The 17,522-nt window shown below is 44.7% G+C and overlaps 1 protein-coding gene across 1 annotated transcript in view; it reads left to right on the forward strand.

The window, feature by feature from the left end:
- Positions 1-5,715: 5,715 nt before the first annotated feature.
- npy2rl (neuropeptide Y receptor Y2, like) overlaps positions 5,716-17,522 on the forward strand; it is a 34,687-nt gene continuing 22,880 nt past the window's right edge. Inside the window, exon 1 of the mRNA XM_033983428.2 lies at positions 5,716-5,748. The gene's annotated coding sequence lies outside the window, so the exon portion shown is untranslated. The remainder of the gene's footprint in view (positions 5,749-17,522) is intronic.

The raw sequence follows: 17,522 nt of genomic DNA on the forward strand, positions 1-17,522 counted from the left end.
AAGAGCTTTATTTTTACTTTCTACCTTTTATTAAATGAGAGGCTGTGTCTGAACTTTCGACTGGTGTTGTAGCTGTGCCAGGCGAAGTTACAGGTCAGATCTGTGGAGAGTCGAGCCCTCTCACAGTAAGAATGCACATTTTTTAAGTTATTTTTTGAGCGCTAAAACAATAAGGGGTTTGTGCTTTAAGAAATTAAATCTTTGTCCAGTTTTTTTTTCTTTTATTAACTTGGGTGGGGAAAAAATCCTTTACGTTTGTGAGAAAAGTTGTGAAGTAAAACCCAGAATTTCCAGTTTTTAAAATATGTGAACAATAACTAAACGTCCTGTATCTGATTTTTTCTCCCCCATGTTTTTAAGCCAAATGCGTCGGGCCCAGTTCAGATGGACTGAGTAAAGTCTCTCGATAAAAATAAGAAAGATAAAAATGGATCAACTCTGAGTCGCTCCACTTCTCCGTATTTTACAGAAAAAATCACAGAACAAACCAAAATAAAAACAGACTCATGTAAATGTGAACCATCCAAACAATGACAACGCAAAGAGAGTCTGGGTTTAGACCTGGTTTAGACCCGGTTTAGTCCTGATTTAGACCTGGTTTAGACCTGGTTTAGTCCTAGTATTTTAGTCCTGGTTTAGTCTTGGTTTAGTCCTGGTTTAGTCCCGGTTTAGTCCTGGTTTAGATTCAAACAGGGTTAACACCTTTTATGTTTAGTTCTAGTTAAGATTTCATCTGATTTTGAGAATTATCAGGACCTGGTTTCCATAGCGATTAGCGATTTAAAACTACATTTTTCATGTTTTAAATGGGATAAAGTCTTAAAAATGTAGCACAAAAGAAGAAGCTGAAATACGAAGCTGAAACTTATTTATCAAAAATGTGTCTGATTTAGCAGAACCAGCCGGTGCCTTCAGGACCTGTGAAAACCTGGGAAACTCCAGCGCTGCATCGACTTAGCGCTGGCGTAAACAAAAGCAGCAGATGGCGAGCGCTGACGAGGTGAAACCCTTTACATACGCCCGATTCTAACGCCCCGTCTCCACACAAACCTCACAGAACCACACACTCTCACACGATTCATTAAAGTGTGGAGTTAAATACAACTGGAGCGACCGGACTGTGGGGTTTTTACTCATACAGATCAGAATCGATACTCAGAATAGAATCAAAACTAGATACTCGAGCAGGTATCGATACTCAAAAGTCCCATTGACAGGACAGAAGTGAATCTTTCCTGAATATGTTTAAAATGAAAAGACAAACAGACGAGTTTACACCATGGACCAGTATGAACCCAGTGCACCTGAGGATTACACACATAACACACACGTAACACACATAACACACACGTAACACACATAACACACACGTAACACACATAACACACACATAACACACATAACACACACATAACACACACGTAACACACACGTAACACACATAACACACACGTAACACACATAACACACACGTAACACACATAACACACACGTAACACACATAACACACACATAACACACACATTACACACACGTAACACACATAACACACACGTAACACACGTAACACACACGTAACACACATAACACACATATAACACACATATAACACACACACGTAACACACACGTAACACACATAACACACACGTAACACACATAACACACACATAACACACATAACACACACATAACACACACATTACACACACGTAACACACATAACACACACGTAACACACGTAACACACACGTAACACACATAACACACATATAACACACACGTAACACACACGTAACACACATAACACACACGTAACACACATAACACACATATAACACACATATAACACACACGTAACACACATAACACACACGTAACACACATAACACACACGTAACACACATAACACACACATAACACACATATAACACACACATAACACACACATAACACACACGTAACACACACATAACACACACATAACACACATAACACACACGTAACACACACATAACACACACGTAACACACATAACACACATATAACACACATATAACACACATAACACACTCGTAATACACACATAACACACACATAACACACATATAACACACACATAACACACACGTAACACACACATAACACACACATAACACACACGTAACACACATAACACACACATAACACACATAACACACACATAACACACACATATAACACACATATAACACACATATAACACACATATAACACACACATAACACACACATAACACACACGTAACACACACATAACACACACATAACACACACGTAACACACACATAACACACACGTAACACACATAACACACACATAACACACACATATAACACACATATAACACACATATAACACACATAACACACATAACACACACGTAACACACACATAACACACACATAACACACGTAACACACACATTACACAAAACATTTATTATGGAACATCACAGTGTATCGTCTAAATCACGTGTGTCAAACTCATTTTCTCCGAGGGCCACATCAGCAAAATGGTTTGTTTCAAATTTGCAAAGATATAAAAAATATGTCTGTGTAAATGTGTAACTCCTGATAAACGGACATTTTAAGACAGTCAAACATTTAAATTTACCTTGTCGTGGGCCACATAAAATGACATGTTGGGCCGCATGTGGCCCCGGGGCCTTGAGTTTGACACTTGTGGTCTAAAGAGTGTTGTGTAATTTTAGTTTCGTGACGACACTCGTTTGTGTTCGTTTCAACTGTTCCACTGATACAAACAGGGACATTATTTTAAAGGCTCCTGTTGATTTAAAGCTACAGTGTGTAACTTTGTGTGTATGACCTGTGTGACTGAATGAAATGTAAAGCTGAAACTACATCATGGAACATTCTCCATGTGTTTCATCTCATACTGCGGAATGACTTGGCCAAAGGAACAACATTTCTCTGGAAACAAACAGGAGAACAGGTTTTAATGTCGTAATTCTGAGTTTTAATGTCGTAATTCTGAGTTTTAAAAGCAGATTCTGATTCCGCCCTCGACAAACATCTTTGAGGAGAAGCTGTGTCCACATCAGAACAAGGACGACGTTTATCTCCATAAGCACCGAGCCTTTACACACAACTCTGATGTTTGTAGTTTGTGTTTATTGTGTAATTATGACTAAAACTCATTATTCTGACATTTAAACTCTTAATTCTGACTTTCTGTGAGGCTTTTATTTTGTATTTAATGATGGAAATGGACTTCCATAAAAACACGGGTGTTTTTGGGCTTTTTGTCGTCAATAAAATGAAGAACATCAACATTTTATTTCACCTTCGTGTCTTATCCGTCTGTTTTGGGTTTAAATCTCTCTTCCTCTTCCTCTTCCTCTTCCTCTTCCTCTTTTTCTTGTTCTCTGTTCTTCTTGTCACCGTGAGCTCGTCATATGCTAATGCTAATGCTAATGCTAACCCTAATAACATCTGTTGTGTCTGTAGCGCCGTGACAGGAGGAAACACTGTGGGTTTAAACGAGTGTGTCACGTGACTGACACAAGGTCACAGGTCAAAGGTCGTGGGCGCAGAGACGCGGCGGAGGTCGTCCTTTTGTTGTGCATAAACGCTCAGCTCTTAAAGTGAGATAATAATACAAAGACCTTAGATTTTCCGTCGCAGCTGCGATCGTCATTATTCACTCTGTGGAGGTAAAACCACTCGACCCCGTCTGCGTCAGATGCCCTTCCATCCACACCACTCATCTGCTGCATTTACATAAACACGAGAAACAGAAGCACTGGAATAATCTGACAGAACTGATACAACTGTACGTTTAATTTAAATATTTGTATCATTTAAGTGTTTTGAGTAAATCATACAAACTTTAACTGTTACTTCAAACTGTATTACTCACGTAGTAAAAATATACAGTCTAAAAAGTACCACAAAGTACAACTCCTTTAAAAGTTACTCAAGTAAATGCTGTCTGCCCTCCTCTCCTCTGCCCTCCTCTCCTTTGCCCTCCTCTCCTTTGCCCTCCTCTCCTTTGCCCTCCTCTCCTCTGCCCCTCTCTCCTCTGTCCTCCTCTCCTTTGCCCTCCTCTCCTCTCCTCTCTTCTCCTCTGCCCTCCTCTCCTCTGCCCTCCTCTCTTCCTGCTCCACTGCCTCCTCTCTCTTTCATTCCTCCATCTTCCTCTTCTCGTAACCCCTCTGCTCCAGTCAGCATCACGCACTCTCTCTCCTCTCTAATTCCTCCACCTCTCTCTCTCTCACTTTCTCCTCTGTCTTGCCTCATGCCTTCGCTCTCTCTCTCCTTCTCTTTCCTTCATCCCTCCTCTTTCTTTCCATGTTAACTCCTCCACTCACAGACTCTTTCCCTCCACCATTCCTCCCTCTCATCCCTCTTTCTCTCTGCGTAAACTGTCTGTTTCGGTCTGGAGCAGCGCACTCTCTCCCTCTCTCCCTCTCCCGCATCCCCAACCTCTCCTCTCCCTCCTTCTTTCCTTTCTCTTTCTTCCCTCTTGTTTCTCTCTTTCTCTCCTCTAAACCCCTCCACTCCAGTCAGCGGAGTGAAAAGTCTCTCTCCATCATTCCACTCTCTCTCTCTCTTCCTCTCTCACCCCCTCTTTCTCTCTCATCCCTCCTCTTCCTCTCCTCCGCGTCAGTCAGCAGACTCTCTCTCCCTCCATCATTCATCTCTCTCTCTCCTGCCATCATTCCTCCCTCTCTCTTCCTCTCTCATCCCTACTCTCTCTCTCTTCTTCTCATCCCTCCTCTTCCTCTAAACCCCCTCTCTCCACTCAGCTCGCTCACATTCTCCCCCTCTCTCTTCCTCTCTCACCCCTGCTCATCCCTCCTCTTTTTCTCCTCTAAACCCCTCCGCGTCAGTCAGCAGACTCTTTATCCCTCCATCCTCCCCCCCCTCTCTTCCTCTCTCATCCCTCTCTCTTCCTCTCTCACCCTCGTCTCTCTTTCTCTCATCCCTCCTCTTTTTCTCCTCTAAATCCCTCCGCGTCAGTGGGCAGACTCTTTCTCCCTCCATCCTTCCTCTCTCTCCCTCTGTTGTCCCTCCTCTTTCTCTCCGCTCCAGTCAGCAGACTCTCTCTCCCTCCATCATTCATTTCTCTCTCTCCTGCCATCATTCCTCCCTCTCTCTTCCTCTCTCACCCTCGTCTCTCTTTCTCTCATCCCTCCTCTTTTTCTCCTCTAAATCCCTCCGCGTCAGTGGGCAGACTCTTTCTCCCTCCATCCTTCCTCTCTCTCCCTCTGTTGTCCCTCCTCTTTCTCTCCGCTCCAGTCAGCAGAGCGCAGACTCTCTCTCTCCATTATTCTCCCCTCCCTCCTCTCTCTCTCTCATCCCTCCTCTTCCTCTCCTCCTCTAAACCCCTCTCTCCTCTCCTCTCGCTCAGTCTCTCTCTCTCCTCTCGTGCTGCTCCTTTGCTCCTCGCGGCTCCGTGCCTCACGCGCACGTGGCTCATCCAAAGTGACAGCACGAGCCGCCAGAGGAGGACGCACAGGACGCACAGGACGCACAGGACGCACAGGACGCACAGGACGCACAGGACGCACGCACACGCGCTCCGGTCTGGATGTTTTTTGGATTTGGCTCAGACTCTGCTCTTCTCCTTTGACTCGTGAATGGGACGTATCCAGGAGAAACGCCGGGGAGCGCCACAGGACCAGCCCGGGGACAGTGCTCTCTGACCGGCACAAGCTGCGCCTCGACCCGGTGTCAGGCCCGGAGGTCAGTGAGTGATGCTCCGGCACACACACGCACACACACGCGCGCAGACACATGTGCACGCGCATGTACAGTATGTGTGATGGTATGCAAACACGCGCACTGTCACGCACACGCTCGCAGCAGATCCTCCAATGTCAGATCGCCCTCAGTTTAGTCCCGGTTTAGTCCTAGTTTAGTTCTGCTTAACCCTCTTAGTCAAACGTGATCTTTTGGCTCCGATTCAGTCTTTTTTCCCTTCTCTCCGTAAATAATTGTATTTTTTTAATAAATAATTTTCAGTCATTTCATTTAGCCTAAATTTATTTAAATATCTGATGAGAAACGCAGAATGTGGCTCCTGTTCACATGAGGAACCTGTTTATAATGGTTTAAAGTTGGACCTGGTTTAGTCCTGGTTTAGTCCTGGTTTAGGCTTAGTTTAATCTTGGCTTAGTCCTGGTTTAGTCCTGGTTTAGTCCTGGTTTAGTCTTAGTTTAATCTTGGCTTAGTCCTGGTTTAGTCCTGGTTTAGTCCTGGTTCGGTTCTGGTTTAGTCCTGGTTCAGTCCTGATTTAGTCCTGGTTCAGTCCTGATTTAGTCCTGGTTCGGTCCTGGTTTAGTCCGGGTTTAATCCTGGTTCAGTCTGGGTTTAGTCCTAGTTTAGAGCTGGTTAAGTCCTGGTTTAGTCCTGGTTTTATCCTGGTTCAGTCCTAGTTTGGTCCTGGTTAAGTCCTGGTTAAGTCCGGGTTTAGTCCTGGTTCAGTCCTGGTTAAGTCCTGGTTTAGTCCTGGTTCAGTCCTAGTTTGGTCCTGGTTTAGTCCTGGTTCAGTCCTGGTTAAGTCCTGGTTTAGTCCTGGTAAAGTCCTAGTTTAGTCCTGGTTAAGTCCTGGTTTAGTCCTGGTAAAGTCCTAGTTTAGTCCTGGTTAAGTCCTGGTCTTGTCTCTTGCCTTTCCTCATCATTAGTGTGACATAATAATGAGACTCTGGTTTGTGTCAGATGCCCTCCCTGTGCTGTTCATAAATGCAGTTACAGTTGATCAGAGATTTGACGTGTTTATTTGGTCTGGTTTGATCTGAGCCGGAGGGACGCGGCGCTCTTGTCTCTCGTCTCTCGTCTCTTGTCTCTTGTCTCTCGTCTCTCGTCTCTCGTCTCTCGTCTCTCTCCGTCTTGTCTCTGACGAGCACAAAAACACATTATCACAAACTTATTATTAAAATGAAGAAAAGACGCTGCACATTTCAATGTTTTTAATGAATTACAAAATAAGAAAATATTTGTGTTTGAATGGGATTGAATCAGGTTTAAATATGAACTAAACCAGGTCTGAACCAGGACTCAACTGGGACTTCGGGTCCAGGTCTAAACCAGGACTAAATTGGGATTTCAGGTCCAGGTCTAAACCAAGACTAAATTGGGATTTCAGGTCCAGGTCTAAACCAGGACTAAACTGGGATTTCGGGTCCAGGTCTAAACCAGGACTAAACTGGGATTTCGGGTCCAGGTCTAAACCAGGACTAAACTGGGATTTCGGGTCCAGGTCTAAACTGGGACAAACCCAATGGACGAGGAAAATGAGAATGAATCAAATGTTGTGTAAAAGATCCACCAGCAACTCACAGACAGCTGTAACTAAACCCGGTTTAGTTCTGTTTAGGTTTAGTCCTGGCTTAGTCCTGGTTTAGTCCCAGTTGAATCCTGGTTTAGTCCAGTCTTAGTCCTGGTTTAGTCCTGGTTTAGTCCTGGTTTAGTCCAAGTTGAGTCCAAGTTGAGTCCTGGTTTATTCAAGTCTTGTTTTGTTTTTACTTTTTGGTTTCTGGCTCTGAAGAATCCTTTTGTGGATTCGAGCTCATTCTCCAGTGGACTTCACCAATTATCTCCTCCCCACATCACTCCCTCTCCTCTTTTCTCTCTCCCTCTCCTCTTTTCTCTCCCTCTTCCCTTGCTCTGCCCTCCCTCTATAAGTTTTCTCTCTCTCCCTCTTCTTTTGCTCTCCTCTTTTTTTGCAGCTCACCCTCTCTCTCTCTCTCTCTCATCCTCTCCTCTTCCTCTCTTTTTCTTTCTCTCCTCTTCTCTCTCTCTCCATTCTCTCTGCCCTCTTTTTCTCACTTTCTTTTTGTGTTTCATTCGTTAAATCCCACAGAGAGTCTGTCCCCAGAGGCTCATCACTTTTGCATAAAATTTCACACTTTAGTCCTGGTTTGATCCTGGTTTGACCCTATTTAGTCCTTATGTAGACCTGGTTTAGTCCCAGTTTAGTCCCAGTTTAGTCCCGGTTTAGTCTCAGTTTAGTCCTGATGTAGACCTGGTTTAGTCCCAGTTTAGTCCCAGTTTAGTCTCAGTTTAGTCCCAGTTTAGTCCTGGTTTAGTCTCAGTTTAGTCCCAGTTTAGTCCCAGTTTAGTCTCAGTTTAGTCCTGATGTAGACCTAGTTAAGTTTCAGTTTAGTCCAATTTTAGTCCCGGTTTCATCCCGGTTTCGTCCCAGTTTAGTACAAGTTTAGTCCCAGTTTAGTCCCAGTTTAGTCCACGTTTAGTTTCACGTTTAGTCCACGTTTTGTCCAAGTTTAGTCTAAGTTTAGTCTAAGTTTAGTCCCAGTTTAGTCCAAGTTTAGTCCAAGTTTAGTCCAAGTTTAGTCCCAGTTTAGTCCAAGTTTAGTTCCAGTTTAGTCCAAGTTTAGTCCAAGTTTAGTTCCAGTTTAGTCCAAGTTTAGTCCAAGTTTAGTCCCAGTTTAGTCCAAGTTTAGTCCAAGTTTAGTCCAAGTTTAGTCCAAGTTTAGTTCCAGTTTAGTCCCAGTTTAGTCCAAGTTTAGTCCCAGTTTAGACCCAGTTTAGACCCAGTTTAGTCCAAGATGAAATGTGACTTGTAACATTTCCATGGAGACAGGCCGGTAGCTCACCCTCCTCCATGAGAAAGTTCCACAGTGCATCTTTAGCGTGACCATGACTCGTACAGGGAGGTGGTGACGGTTTTGATTCGTGTTAAACCTGGACATGTTAGCGTAGCATAACGTTAGCACGATGTGGTTTGGAGGAAGTGACTCAGTATTACCGTGACCTCTGACCTTTGAACTCTGCTGGCTCGGAGAAGGTTCTGTCAAATTGTGTTATCATCTCTCCCAGAACTCTCTTCTCTCTTGATCTCTTCTCCCTCTCTTCTCTCTCTCTCTTCTATTCTGTTCTGACCTCACTCTCTTCTCTCACTTCTTTCTGACCACCCTCTTTTCTCTCTGACCTCTCCCTTCTCCCTCTTCTCTGCTGACCTCTCTCCTCTCTTTTTTCTTCTCTCTCTTCTCTCTCTCTCCTCTCTCTTCTTTCTGACCACCCTCTTCTCTCTCTTCTCTCTCTCTCTCTTCTCTTTCTTCTATCGGACCTCTCTCTTGTCTGTCTCTCTTTTCTCTCCTCTCTCTTCTCTGAACTTTCTCCCTTCTCTCTATTCTTTCCTAACCTCTCTTTCTCTCTCTTCTTTCTGACCACCCTCTTTTCTCTTTGACCTCTCTCTCTTCTCCCTCTTCCCTGCTGACCTCTCTACTTTCCTAAACTCTCTCTCTTTTCTTTCTGACCACACTTTTCTCTCTGACCTCTCTCTCTTCTCTTTCTTCTATCTGACCTCTCTCTTGTCTGTCTCTCTTTTCTCTTCTCTCTCTCTTCTCTCTCTTTTCTCCTGACCCCTCTCTTCTTTCCCTCTTTTCTCTTCTCTCTCTCTTCTCTCCTGACCCTCTCTTCTTTCTCCCTCTCTCTCTTCTCTTCCTCTCTGACCACACAGTCGTTCAGATAAAACACTTGGCTCTAAATGTTTTATTTATGTCTCCATTTTCTCACTTTGCGTCTCGCTCATTCAGTCTCCACGAATCTCCACCCAGGACTAAACCGGGACTAAACCGGGACTAAACTGGGACTAAACCAGGACTAAACCGGGACTAAACCAGGACTAAACCGGGACTAAACCGGGACTAAACCGGGACTAAACCGGGTCTAAACTGAGAGTGAACCAGGACTAAACCAGGTCTAAACCAGGTCTAAACCGAGAGTGAACCAGGACTAAACCAGGACTAAACCAGGACTAAACCAGGTCTAAACCAGGTCTAAACCGAGAGTGAACCAGGACTAAACCAGGAAAAAAAAAAAAAAAATTGTAACCAGTTCTGATTGGACTGACCCACACGTCCAACTGTGAAACATTAAAATAATAAAAATAAAAACTATAAAAGTCTTGGATTTCTAACACTAAAGTTCATAAAGTCAAGGTTTTTCTCCTGAGTTCGTCCTGATTTGTCCTGCAGGCTCTGGTTCTGTCAACAAATCGTACAGCTAACCTGTGAGACACGCTAACGGCTAAAGCTAGTGCGCCGCGGGCTTTATCTGCTGTATATTTAATGTGGGCCGAGACCCTGAAGGCATCTGCTGCGTTCAGGCGCAGTGGGAAACTCCAGCGCCACTCCTGATAACGGCAGGTTACGGCCACATCAATTATTCACCAGACTTTGAATACAAGATTTATACGAGCGATACGGGCCAGATTTAGGCTGTGGCGAGGACGCTGATGCAACCTACAGCAGAAACCGTCAGGCCTCCAGGTGAGTGAAGGTGGAGACTGTCCCCCCTAGAGTCAGAATCTATGACACCTGTGAATAATCAGGCCCATGCACGGACTGTTTATGTAAATGCACATAGCTAACCTGCTAGCCGCCACGCTCCAAACAGGAAGTGATTATGGGCGCACTTCCTGCTCCATCAACTCTTGTCATTCTGGTCTTAAATGTTCGTATTAACTGTTCCTGTTTTTTTAAATTTCACTTGTGTCTGTAAATCAAGATCTGAACATTAATAACAGACAAATCAGGTCCTTCTTTCCCCGAGGTCGCTCCCGTTAGCGTTAGCAACAGGTTTGATTGACAGTGTTGCTAAGCGCCCGCTCCCTGCAAAACCATCACTGCACATCACACTAGAAAACAGCAGATTTTTCTTCATTTGTGCCTAAATGACCACATGACGTTGCCAAATCCCACATGTATCATCAGCGGAGTCAACGGGGACAACGACAAACGGGTCCCAGGTCCCAGGTCCCAGGGTCTTACGGGTCCAGAATCGGATCCTCTGACTATGTATTTATATTAAAGGGGGGACCATATGTGCCTTCATGTCCTGGGGTCCAAAACCTCTGTCCATGGGCCTGGTGTCACCGATTAAGAAAATAAAACTGGAGAAGAAGTGCGAATGTCACTGTGGGCGTGTCACAGTGGGCGTGTCACAGTGGGCGTGTCACAGTGGAGGTTAAACGGGTGTAAATCAACAAAATGGCGTCTTGAAAATAGCGGATTAAAGATTAAACTCAAACATGAATCACTCCAAATAAAACTTCAGAGGCTCAACGAGAAGAAACGATCAGAACATGGAGAAACATCTGAACAGAACAGTTTGGAGAATCAGTCAATCAATCAGTTGCTCTATGTGGACCTGCTCCTCCTCCGTTATATCTCCGTGGGCTTCGTACATGCTCATATATTTAAGACTAGCTGCTTGTTTTTGTGTTGCTCATTTCAGTTTTTGACGTTATTTTAAACCAGGACTAAACCAGGGGTGAACTTTTACTTTTAAATGTGTTTGTTCTTGTCCTGGTTTGGTCCCAGTTCAGTCCTGATGTATTTTCATTCTTATTTGACTCATTTAATGTTTTATTTACAGCGTTGTCCTGTAGACCTGATTTTGGTCCTGGTCTGGTCCAGCCTAGTCCAGGTCTAGTTCCAGGTTTAGCCCCAGTTCTGATGTGTTGTGTGAACGTGTGCTACGACAATCAGTGCAGCTGCAGATTTTTGATGTAATTTTGTTCAAAGTTCACACTGAAAACACGTCCAGAAAAGACTGAAATCTGAACTGACAAACTGACTCAAGAATCACATTTCAGAACATGAACCCTAAACTACAGGGTCAACAGCTTTTACACAGAATAAGACTCTACGGAGGCAGAGGGAGGGCATCTGACACACAGAGGCATTTCAGAACGTCCCTGTTTAGTCCCGATTTAGTCCTGGTTTAGTCCTGGTTTAGTCCCTGTTTAGTCCCTGTTTAGTCCCGGTTTAGTCCCTGTTTAGTCCCTGTTTAGTCCCGGTTTAGTCCTGGTTTAGTCCCTGTTTAGTCCCTGTTTAGTCCCTGTTTAGTCCCGGTTTAGTCCCGGTTTAGTCCCTGTTTAGTCCTGTTTTAGTCCCTGTTTAGTCCCTGTTTAGTCCTGTTTTAGTCCCTGTTTAGTCCCTGTTTAGTCCCGGTTTAGTCCCGGTTTAGTCCCTGTTTAGTCCCTGTTTAGTCCCTGTTTAGTCCCGGTTTAGTCCCGGTTTAGTCCCGGTTTAGTCCCTGTTTAGTCCCTGTTTAGTCCCGGTTTAGTCCCGGTTTAGTCCTTGTTTAGTCCTGGTTTAGTCCTGGTTTAGTCCTTGTTTATTCCCTGTTTAGTCCCTGTTTAGTCCCGGTTTATTCCTGGTTTAGTCCCTGTTTAGTCCTGGTTTAGTCCCTGTTTAGTCCCTGTTTAGTCCTGGTTTAGTCCTGGTTTAGTCCTGGTTTAGTCCTGGTTTAGTCCCTGTTTAGTCCCTGTTTAGTCCTGGTTTAGTCCCTGTTTAGTCCCGGTTTAGTCCCTGTTTAGTCCCTGTTTAGTCCCTGTTTGGTCCCTGTTTAGTCCCTGTTTGGTCCCTGTTTAGTCCCTGTTTAGTCCCTGTTTAGTCCCTGTTTAGTCCTGGCCCAGTTCTCTGCAGACTCCTCCGTCTCCGCGTGTTAGACCTGTTTAAAATTGCATTAGCCGTTCCTGCTGTTAGCGCTGTTAGCTGCTCCCATAAGGATCACGCGGGTCAGGGTTAGCTAGCCTCGCCGCGTTTAACCGCTCTCAGACTGATAACGGAAGCTGCGGGGGGTCAAAGTTCAAAGTCTGTGAGCGATTTCGTCATTTAGTCGATTTATGGACAAAATGTAAAGGTCGCGCTGGAACGAAACCCGCCGCACCCCGAGAACAGCCCCACGCGGAGGAATTATGAACACGCCACTAAAGCTGCACTGTGTCCTTTTACAGGTGGAGGCGGGGCTTCTGTCTCCATGGAGATGCTCTCGCTTTGGCTGGAATATTTTGCAGAGCAGGATTAAGCTATTCACAATATTTTCCATATGCTACATTTTTATTGCTACAAAAACAAACATGAAATATAAACATTCATACAGGCCCCGCCCCTCCACAGATCTGACCTGTAACCTGACCCACTGATGTCAACTGTTTAATTCCATACTGTGGAACATTCCAGGCAAATCAATAACAACTTAATGGACAAGCAGATAAAATAACATCCTGTTTGTGCTGCTATGGGGAAATTCCAGTGTTGCAACGCACAGTTTAAGAAAAGCACAAGGAAAGAAATACGCTCAAAAAAATAAGATAAATAAATGAGAAAATAAAGTTAAACATAACATTAAAAAATATAAAAATAAATTAAATTAAATTAAATAAAAAAATAAAAAATAAAATAAATAAAAAATAAAATAAATCAGTTAAATTAGATGAAAAACAAAGTAAAGTCAGAGTTTGTGGAGAGGAAGTTGTGGTTTGTGCCTCATTCGTCGGTTCCTCTTTTGTCACATCTGGAGCTGATTCTGTGGGTCGAGTCTGAAGCTCCAGGTTCTGCTGTTTCCCCTTTATCCCCTTCACCTCCCTCTCCTCCACTTCCTCTCATCCCCCTCTCCATGTCCTCTCCTCCTCTTCCTCTCCTCCTCCTTTTCTCCTCCCCCTCCTCCTCCTCCTCTCCCCCTCCTCTCCTCCTCTCCTCTTTCCTCCCCCTCTCCTCCTCTTCCTCTCCTCCTCTCCTCCCCCTCCTCCTCCTCCTCCTCTCCCCCTCCTCTCTCCTCCTCCTCTCCTCCTCCTCCCCTCCTCCTCCTCCTCCTCTTCCTCCTCCTCTTCCTCCTCTCCTTCCTCTCCTCTTCTTCCTCTCCTCCTCTCCTCTTCCTCCTCCTCCTCTTCCTCTGCTCCTCCTCTTCCTCCCCCTTCCTCCTCCTCCTCTTCCTCCTCCTCCTCTCCTCCTCTTCTTCTCTTCCTCCTCTCCTCCTCCTCTTCCTGTCTTCCTCCTCTTCTCCTCTCTCCCTCCTCCTCTCATCCTTCTCTTCCCTGCCTTCCTCCTCTCCCTCCTCCTCTCCTCCTCTCCTCCCCTCTCCCTCCTCCTCTTCCTCTCCTCCTCCTCCTCTCCTCCTCCTCTCCTCCTCCTCCTCTCCTCCTCCTCCTCTCCTCCTCCTCCTCTTCCTCCCCCTTCCTCTTCCTTCTCCTCCTCTCCTCCTCCTCTCCTCTCCTCCCCTCCTCTCCTCCTCTCCTCCTCCCCTCCTCTTCCTCCTCCTCTCCTCCTCCTCCTCTCCTTCTCTCCTCCTCCTCTACTCCTCTCCTCCTCCTCCTCTCCTCCTCTCCTCCTCCCCCTCCTCTCCTCCTCTCCTCCTCCTCTCCTCCTCTCCTCCTCCTACTCTCCTCCTCTCCTCCTCCCCTCCTCTCCTCCTCTCCTCCTCCTCCTCCTCCTACTCTCCTCCTCCCCTCCTCTCCTCCTCCTCTCCTCCTCTCCTCCTCTCCTCCTCCTCCTCCTCTCCTCTCCTCCTCTCCTCTCTTCCTCCTCCTCCTCTCCTCCTCCTCCTCTCCTCCTCTTCCTCGTCTCAGTCAGGTCTTTTAAATGTCACTGTGATGTATATTTAGCTCGTGGTGTTTTGCTTTAGGTTCAAACAAAGAGAGAAGCTCTGGGACAATAATGACACAGCCGAACATCCAACAACCTGCGGTCTCCATGGAGACGGTCATACTTTGCCAGACATGTTTCACCGTGTGGCATTAAACTCAACAAACCTGCCTTTGTTCAACTGCAGGTTCAAAACGCCGTAAAAATAATGAGCGAGCGAACTCATCCCTCCTCAGATCTGACTGGACTTGAACTTGGCGTAGTGTCGTTACCTGCTCGTCTCCATGGAGATAGATACGTTTAATGTCATACCGTGGAACATTATCTTCACAGAGAAAAGCAGGTGTCTCGACAAGTGAAGATGCAGCCCCCAATCCCAGGAAGATATTTTTGAACAAATAACAAGCTAAATATACATGCACATATTTTAATGCCACACTGGAACATTCCACAGTCCACACAAATCAATAACATCTTCATGGAGACAGGCAGGTACAGAAGCCTCCCCCAGAAATGTTACAGAGTGTGCCTTTAAAACGATTGTCAGGTGATTCTTTTGTTTAGCTGATTCTGTTCGTTTATGTGCGTTACATAAAAACTCATTAGGACGACGGGCAAAGATATTATTTCTGTAAAACGACTTCATGGCGTTTGTTCCTTTTGGCGTTGGCATTTGCATAACGCCGTGGTGTCACAGTTAAACCACCTCGCCCAAAGCTAATACAAAGCTAACACAAAGCTAATACAAAGCTAACACATTACTGCACAGTCATATTCACACGGCTAATTATGAATCAGTGTCCTCCAGTCTGAATTCCATCTGCCTTTTACACACGTTCTCATAAAAAATGTGTTTTTGTATAAATAAATACTCATCTGTGATAATTCTGACTGTAGCAGATCAGTGTCTTGCTCAAGGGTTTCACAGCAGTAGCCTATGTGATTAACAGGATGAGGTTTGAACTAGCAACTTTTGGGTTTGTGGGTGACCAAAATGTCAAGTCTACACCAGGACTAAACCAGGACTAAACCAGGACTAAACCAGGTCTAAACCAGGACTAAATCAAGAGGATTAAAACCAGAACTAAACCAATTCCAAACCATGACTAAATCAGGACTAAACCAGGATTAAATCAGGACTAAACCAGAACTAAACCAGAACTGAATCAGGACTAAACCAATTCCAAACCAGGTCCAAACCAGGTCCAAACCAGGACTCTTCCAGTAAATCCAAAGCTCTTGTCATAATTCCATACTCCATATTTCACTGGCTCTGAGTTCAGTCCATGTAAGACCAGAATTTGAACCAGGTCCAGACCGACTCTAGGCCCAAGTCCAGAGCCGGAGCTTTTGTGGGTAAAACATGAGAACAACGTGTTCCTTACTACTCATAATTACTCTCATAAACGACTTCATAATGAAACAAGAGCAAGGACTGAACAAGGACTGAACAAGGACTGAACTGGGACTAAATAAGATCCAAACTAGGTCTATAATGAAGACCACATATGGTCTAAACGAGGACTAAGTCAGGACTAAAGTAAAGAAATCAAACTGAAACCAGTCTAGATCCTAACAGCACAAACAGCTGTGAAAAGGACTAAACAAGGACTAAACCAGGACTAAACCAGGACTAAACCAGGACTAAACCAAGTCTAAACCAAGTCTAGATCCTAACAGCACAAACAGCTGTGAAAAGGACTAAATAAGGACTAAACAAGGACTAAATCAGGACTAAATCAGGACTAAACCAGGATGAAACTACGAATGACCAACAAGGAAACAATCAATTATTCACCAGAACCGGACGGAACCAGGTCCAAGAGAGACCTAAAAAGCACTAAACCGGGACAGAACCGGCACTGCACCAGGTCTAAACCAAAACTTAACCAGAACTGAACTTGGTCTTAACCAATCTGAACAGGAGGAGTAAACCAGGTCTAAACCAGATCCTTAAAGAACTAAACTAGCAATAAACCTTCTGTTGACCACCTCTAATCTAGGACTGATTTGGGTTTAACCAGGACTAAACCAGGACTAAACCAGGACTAAACCAGGACTAAACCAGGACTAAACCAGGACTACATTCATATAAAACATTACAAAGTGTCTGTTCTGTTCTGTGCAACAGGAAACGCTGTAATTTGCCCCTGTATTTTCCTTTTACTTGTTTTATTAAATACTGTAAGAACATTTGCACACGGCACATAGTCTGATCTGTGACATTTCACCCTGGAGCATCATTTGTGTCGTTCCCACGTGTTGAAAAGTGCGTTTGAATCTGTTCATAACATAACACAAAACACCACAGGCTATTTCTTCTTCTCTCTCTTTTTTTTCATTTGCTGCTGTGAATCAAAATGCACTTAAGGGATGCCCTCGTGGAGCAGCTCATTAAACACAGATGCAAAAGTGTCTACAGCCCGAGTCTATTTCATTAGACTGGGCTCCATCCACTCCCACTGTAGACCCCTCGCTCGTTACAGGTTGACCCGTGCAGACATAACCTATAACGGCTCTAGTTTATACGTTTGTGCTCCTCATGTCGCTGCCTCCAGCACAGAACGTGGACCGGGTCTTGTCCTGGGACTCAGCTGAATTATACTGGGGCTCCGGACCTATGTGAGCGTCCGTGTGACTCCTCGTTAACCCCGATGCACGGCTTTCAGATGTCACCCGTACGTTCTGCTCCGGTTCACTCATCGTCATTAAAATCAGGTCAAGGGCTGATCAAATGTACCGTCCGAACAAGAGGATCCTGGTTAATTACTCCGGTGTAACGAAGCGGTGGAGATAAACAAAGAGATCTGCAGAGGAGTAGGGTTATCTCATTTGGACGTGCAGCTAATAAAACGGGACAGTTATGACAAACAGATGAAGCATGATTTAGTAAAAGGTCAAATCTAATGAAGAGCACATATGGAGAAAGAACATGGAAAATTATCTAATTAATTATCGTTGACTAAACCAGGACTGAATCAGGTCTGAACTGGCTTTTTCTTTTTCCCCATGTATTTGAGCAAAATGTGTCTTCATCCAGTGCAGATATATTACTTAAACAGCTCTTGACGTCAAATTAAGTCTGGTGTGTACTGTCTGCGTTTAATTATGAAGCCTTTTACT

This window comes from Periophthalmus magnuspinnatus, chromosome 18 (genome assembly GCF_009829125.3).
Source record: "Periophthalmus magnuspinnatus isolate fPerMag1 chromosome 18, fPerMag1.2.pri, whole genome shotgun sequence".
In the NCBI taxonomy this organism is placed as follows: Eukaryota; Metazoa; Chordata; class Actinopteri; order Gobiiformes; family Gobiidae; genus Periophthalmus; species Periophthalmus magnuspinnatus.